The 7,588-nt window shown below is 29.5% G+C and overlaps 1 non-coding gene across 1 annotated transcript; it reads left to right on the top strand.

Moving 5' to 3' along the window:
• The first annotated feature begins 2,209 nt into the window (after nucleotides 1–2,209).
• LOC112472343 lies at nucleotides 2,210–2,328 on the top strand. The gene has a single exon (XR_003043620.1). It is a non-coding gene; the product is annotated as a 5S ribosomal RNA (ribosomal RNA).
• Nucleotides 2,329–7,588: the final 5,260 nt, after the last annotated feature.

Consider the following 7,588-nt stretch of genomic DNA (forward strand, 5'->3'; position numbering starts at 1 on the left):
GCTTTATGCAATGTATCTCAAAACTCTGAGGGAACAAAATGAGGATATAGTCACATATCTGCTATCATATTTCATTGGTTAAAGGTGGTTCCATGTTCTTTGACTACTCTATGATTTGAACATATGCGAATATTGGGCAAATTCTCACATATGTCCCTGACACAGTTTCAAGGAAATTCCAGAGCGAGAAGCAGAGATTATGTGGCTTGCTTGAGGTGAGGTACTATTCAATTATATCTGCATGAGCCTGTTAAAGTCTGTACAGAACTATTTGTTGTAGAAGTAGTTGGAATATGAGATGGGGCCAAAAAGATTTTGAAGTAGTTGTGAGGGTTGTTCAAACAAACAAAAAACACATTATATTCTTCGTAGTTTTCAATTTTATTTTGCTGTGCAGAAGACAACCAAGGTAGACTAAACAAAGTTAAGCGCAAGTTTAAGTCTTTTCAATTAAACTCGGATGTTCTTCAACTACCTTCCTACCACATCTACAATTTTTTCCTGTGAAGAATTTTGTGACATACTATAACTAAATTTACTTGATGTTGCTATTGCATATAGATCTTTCTATTTTGCAATACTTTTTAAATTTGGCCTATAACAGAAGAGTTAATATAACATTGTCATTTAATAGATTTTCAAAATGCTGGCTGCCTATGCAACTCTTTTGCTGAACTTTTAGTTATGATAGTTCAAATTCTTTGCTACTGTAATACTTTTATAAATTAAAGTATTTTTTTCATTAATCTTGAGATTCTTTTTAGAATTTCTTATTAGTCTTGGCCTACCATTGAATCTTAAATTTCTTCTTGAATGTTTTGAGCATCACATCAAATATTTTGAAAGGCAGCCCTTTTTCTAAAAATTGAAATTAAGAAACTTCAAGATTCAAAATAAGGTTTCTACATTTATGAGTCATCAAGACTAAAATGGTGATATGAGAAAAATTATTATAAATAGACTTCGATTTAGCTTTTTTGGAAGCCCTTTAAACAGCAGAATCAATTGGCAAGTAGTGAGGTTGGTTCTCTTAGTACTATGTTTGGCTGGCTTTGGAACAATATGTCAACTCTCAGGGCCTGATCATGAGAAGTTGGAATGCTATTACACCTGCCTTTCTAAGTAAATTTTTAGTTTGGAATTCTTAAAATATATTTTTGCTTAATAGTGTTTGAGAGAGTTTTAAGGTCATAATTTAATAAAATATAATCAATGTTAAATATCATTCTCTTTGTATTATGAAATTATGTGTGATTGAGATGAAAACTGATACCTTTAATGACTTTCTGTTTCAATTACCTAATATATACCCAAGCCGGTAAAACAGATTGTGATTGTTCTCTTTTCTAAACTCTCCCCAAGCCTAAGTATTTATTCCATGTGAAGAATTTATACTGACTTCAAAAGCAGATTCTGAAAATCTAAAGCAATAAAGTGATTTTTAGGAGTAATATGAAGCAAATGTTAAGTTTCTAAACAGAAATTTATGTCATTTTTAGGAGTATAAATCTTTTGCCTGATTTATTTGTACTAAGAGCAAGAGCATTTCACTATTTTCCATAGCTGTAAATTTCCCACATGATAATGTAATCATAGCAATTGCAATAATACCTTTCATTCATATAATGCTTTATAACTATAAATTAGTTTTACTTTTCAATTGCTTTTAAAAACCATGCACAAAAAAATTAAGATTATAATTATCCATATCTTATGAAAGAAAACTATGCCTTAGGGCTACATAAATGAATTGCCAGTCATATAGCTAACTAGGTGTATACAAGAACATTCTAGCTTACATTAATAAAATAAATAAACATGAAAACAGTTTTATAAGTATTACCATCATAATTAATTAATTTGTAATAGTGATTTACAGAATTATTAGTATGTACTTAGTTTGATTAATGTAAAAATTCTATATTCACACTTTCAGTTTTGAAGTATTTGTGATTTCTTGTCACATAATAAGAAACCAAAATATTAAAACCAAATGAATATACAAATCAAAAGCCTTTTGATTTGTGAAAGATACTGCTGAGAGTATAAAAATATAAGTCACAGACTGGAAGAAAATATTTGCAAATCACAAATCCGACGTAAGATTTGTATCTAGAATATGTAATGAACTCTCAAAATGCAACAATAAAATGAACAAAATAAAAAATCAAAAAGCAATGAAGAAAATCTCTAAAGAATCTTAACCGTAGTCTACAGCCATGCTGCCCTGAACAAGCCCGATCCCGTCTGATCTCGGAAGCTAAGCAGGGTTGGGCCTGGTTAGTACTTGGATGGGAGATCACTTAGGAAGACCAGGTGTTGTAGGCATAAAAAAATAAAAAAATAAGAGATTGTAAACTGACAAGGTCCTTGCAATCTGTGAGGTCAACCAAGGGTTGCCTCATCTAAAAACATAAAAAAATAAAATAAAATAAAATAAAAAAAGAATCTTAACTGAAAAGATATATAGATGATTGCAAATAGGATTATTAAAAGATGCCCAACACCATTATTCATTAGTGAATGCAAATTAAAATCACATGGTATACTACTACACACCTACAATAAAAGATAAAAAAAAAAAAATTGTCAGTATAGTATGCTGACCAGGGATGGGGAAGAACAGGAACTCTTAAATAGTGTTGCTGGAAATGCAAAATGGTATAGCCACTGTGAAGAACAATTTGGTATTTTTTTAGAATATTGAGTAAAGTAAGAACATTTTAGAAAATTAAACATATGCTTACCATATAATCCAATTATCATTTTCCTAAGTATATACCAAGAGAAGTAAAAATTATGTTTCTACAAAAACCTGTACATGAATGTTTTTAGTAGCTGTATCCATAATCACCAAAAACTGGAAACAACCAATATATATTTCAACCGGTCAAATGTTTAGTATCTCCATTTAATGGACTACCACTCAGCAATTAAAAAAAAAAAGAAATGTACTACATATGTATGCAACAAAATAATAAATCTTAATTTTTTTTCCTAAGTGAAATAAGACATACAATAGTGGAATTGTATGGTTCTATTTATATATAATTATGGATAAGACGAAGCTACAGAGATTTTCCTAGGGGTTTGGATGTAGGGATATGGGTTTTCTGAAAAGAGACAGCACTGGATATTTTGGAATGATAGCCCTGTTCTGTGTCATGACTATACTAGTGGATATATGACTTTGTAAACTTCTCAAAACCCATAAAATGATACATCATGAAGAATGATTTTTGTGAGGCGTGGGATCGCAGATCACTTTGTAGTTCTACTTTTTTTTAATGTTTGAGGAACCTCCTTACCATTTTCCAAAGTGGCTTTGCCCATTTACATTCTCATCAACATCCTCTCTAATACTTGGTATCTTTTTATAGTCACAGTTTTTCTACCTGATGAGAGTAGATATCTCATTGGGCTTTTGATTTGCATTTTTTTTAATGATTAGTGATATTGAGCACCTTCTCACATACCTGTTGGCCATTTGTATGTTGTGATTAGATCCATTTAATTTTAACATGATTATTGTTATTGGTCAATTTTAACATGATTATTGTTATTGGTTCTGGTCAAAAACTTTATTATTCGATTTCTATTTGCTTTTCTTGTTTTCTTCCTTTTTTTTTTAGCCATATTTGTGATTATTTAAATGATTAAGTAACATATAATAAGAAAAAATACAAAAAAGAAATATTTTTTATTTGCTTGGATATTTATTATTTTTTGATGTTTGTTATTCTTTTTCATGTGTGGATTTGATTTTCATCTAGTATTATTTTCCTACATCCTGATGAACTTCCTTAAATATTTTTATAGTGTTGGTATGATGAAGATGAATTCTCATAGTTTACTTTTATCTGAAAATGTTTTTAAATTTGATGGACAGAGAATTCTGTTGATAAACTTTATTTTTTCCACTTTAAAGATATTGTTTTATCCTTTCTAGGCCTCCATAGTTCTGATGAGAAGCCAACCATTGGTCAAATGGTCATTCCACTGTATATATCATTATTCATTAGTTGCTTTCAAGTTTCTTTGTATCTTTGACTTTCAAAGATATGTTTAGCTATAGTGTGTCGTGGAGAGTTTTTCACTGATATTTATTTGGCTTAATATTTGCAAAACATGTATCTGTAAATTTATATCTTTCTTCAAATTTTGGACAATTTTGGCTATTATGTCTTCCAATATATATATATATTTTTTTTCCACATTGATCTCACTCTACTCTTCTGGAAATTTAATTATACATATGTTGCACTATTTGGCATTATGCAAAAAGTTGGTGAGTCTCTTTTTTCCCCCCAAATATCTTTTCTCTATGTTACTTACTTTGTTAATTTATATTAACCTATATCTAGTTTGCTTGATATTTTATCTATCATCTTTTATTGGTTGTTAAATCTATTCAGTGATTTTTTTTTCCCAAATACTGTATTTTTTTACTTCTACCCAGATTTTTATGTTCATTTTTATCATTTATCTTTCTCCTGAAATTTCCTATTTTTCATTTATCTAGTGAGCATATTCTGTTTTTACATCATTGAGGATAAGAATAATAGCTACTTTAAAATATTTGTCTTTTGATTTGAATATATGACTCATCTCAGATTTAGACTTTGTTGATTTTCTTTTCTCCTAGAAATTCATTTAATGTTCTTGGTTCTTCATATGTCAGGTGGTTTGATATTGTATTCTAGATATTATAAATGTTAAGATGTGTAGTTTTTGGGTCTCATTATATTTCTCTGGTGGTTTTTATTTCCCTTGTATATCAGGAAATTCTTGCCTGTGCCTAAACTGCAAACTCTGTTTCACAAATGGCAGCTTCATTTTCTGTTCAGATTGTTTGCCTTTAGGTGAAATACTCTGAGTCTGTTCTATGGCTCAGAAGTCAGTGATAAATGTAGGTGAACAACATGTGGTTATCTTTTCTCTGGCTCTTTTTCTTTTCTTGGGTTCTTCCATTCATGTTAGTGATAGCTTCTACCAACAGTTTTCTGGTTCTCCCAACCAGAAAAACTATAGCTTTTATACCAACACTGCTGTCACATTAAATTGTATGTGAGATGCAGTAGTCTCAGGTTAAAGTCACAAAAATGGTGAACTAACTTCATACTGTATATCTTCTCTGCACATACACTGTTTTCCACAGTCTGTATGCATCTGTTAATATCTAGTGACTTCAGGTTATTTTCTAATATGTCAGAGTTTTATAGTTGTCTCTATGGTGAAAGTCCTTTAGTTGGGTCTCACTGCCACATAATAAGACAGGACTTGAGAAATACTTTCTTAAAAGATAAAAGTCATAGAAAGGTTGCATTTATTTAATAAAATCGAACATAATGAAAACACATGTAAAAGTTGTTCAGTTTTCAAGAGAAAATAAAATACTGCTCTTTAATGTTAATAATATATTATTTAGTATATTTTTCATAAGAATATTGCTGAAATATAGTTAGACATCCAACTGCACTCATATTCCCTAAAGGACTAGTTTATTTCCTAGAATTGATATCAGCCATTTTATATTATGCTGAATATAGAGAAAGAAACACCAAAAAATGATTAAATAGTGTCATCCAAGAGCTTGAAATATTTACATGATTTATAAGAACCTATTCACAGAGTTCCTGTTTTGTAACTACAATTTGCCTTAGAACAAAAACAGCTCACATCAGGATCTAACTTACATTTTTTAAAACAAAATAATTTATTCATTATATCTACCTCCAAGTCATGAACAATTCTAGAAATGTCTAGTAAAAATTTATATTACACAAAGAGGCAAATATTTGGTGATATTCAAAAAGTTTTTACAGACAGCATTTTGATCTTCATGACATCAACTTTATTCTACTTTGGCTGACTTTGTATATTTCATGTTAAAAATTATATGGCACTAAATAAGTGTTATACATATATTTTTGAATGTGGCTATATAAGAATATTAGAGATATAACATTTTTAACCTTCTATCACTCAGTTCAGATTCAGTTTAAAAATCAAGTTAAAAATTTAGGTTGTCACAGATGGGCTTTCACAGACCCTTTATTCTCCTTGTATACTGGTTGTTATAACATGAATTCTTTGAACTAATTTTTTCAGTAAAAACGTTCTGGATTACTATGGCTGAATTTCTTTACTCTGCTTCTAATAGGTAAAATTAAACTTAAAATCACAAATCTCACTTCTATGAAAAACCATTAAAAGCGAGGAAAATAATTATGTCATAAATTACTTTAAATGTAAAAAAACAACCAACTAATTTGTTTGACATTTTAGAATTTTTTTAAATGCAAGAAATCGCATATCATATCTCTAAGGAGTAGGGTAATATTTTAACCCTAAAATTACTTTCGGGTGAAATCAAGTGCTTTTGAAATTGCAATAATGCAGTTAGCCAATTGTAATTTTTGTGATTTTGGTACCAGAGCATATTTATTTTCCTCAACACTGTATTTTCCAAAAATTTTAAAATTCCTCAAGTTTATTTGTAAGTTATGTTATATATACAGCACAGTGGATTTGCTAATAAGGCTCTTAATCTCTCATACAGTTTTGTGTAAATTAAAGCAATATTCAGTACTGTGAGTACTGAACAAGGTCATTTTGAGAATCAACTATGGAGGGGAAAGCACTTTGAAAACAAAAGCACTACACAAATGTTGGTAATTATACAATTTTATGATCATCTTTTCCTTAAATTAGAACTATTAGGCTTTTAACTGCAACAATCTTCTCAGTGCCCTTGTAACTCATCAAACTTGTTTTTCATACTAAGTATTTCATGTTTTTACAATATGCAGTTTTTCCTCTAGCAATCCAAGTTCCATCACTACTTTTAGGATTAAGAACTTGAGTAGTTATCTCTCAACAAGTACTCCAGTCTACACTAATATTTCACTTTATTCCTTTTCTCTTATATAACAGTGTATTCTATGTAAGTATTCATTTTGCCCTTGAACAAAGATCAAAATATAATTTAATCATATCACAGAGATTCTTTATGAGTTTACTATTACCACCTGAGAGTAATCTTGTACATATCTGGGCAACTCATTACATACTGAAGACTTCTTTTACTTTAAAACAATTTTATAATGGTCAGGCTACTTTTTAAACTGTGTTTTTGCAAGTAAGGGACTATTACAGCTTATGTAAGAATATGCTCTCTTGTCAATGAGTATAGATTGTTTTATATTCTCTGAGCATTCAATTTATATTTTGTTTTGGGGATATGCATTTAATGTATAAAGAGGGCTTACATGGGAAGAACAATTTTGTTTATTAGTAAATTTCAATGACAGATATCTCTCTCTAATGAACTAGATTATAACTGTATTATTAACAAGACTATTACAATTAGCATTTATTTCTAAATTAATACAAAGTCCAGATTTGAATGCGTTTTGAATTTAAGAAAAATTATCTTTTTAGTTTATTCGTTTGTTTGATTGTTGCCTTTCTCTTCTCAAGCCTGTTACTATTACCCTTTGAAAAATTATCTCTCAAAGAACCTAGTAAAAAAACAAAGGACAAACAAACAAAAAACCTCAACCAACCAACCAACTAAAAAATCTCC

This window comes from Pteropus alecto, unplaced genomic scaffold (assembly GCF_000325575.1).
Source record: "Pteropus alecto unplaced genomic scaffold, ASM32557v1 scaffold76, whole genome shotgun sequence".
In the NCBI taxonomy this organism is placed as follows: Eukaryota; Metazoa; Chordata; class Mammalia; order Chiroptera; family Pteropodidae; genus Pteropus; species Pteropus alecto.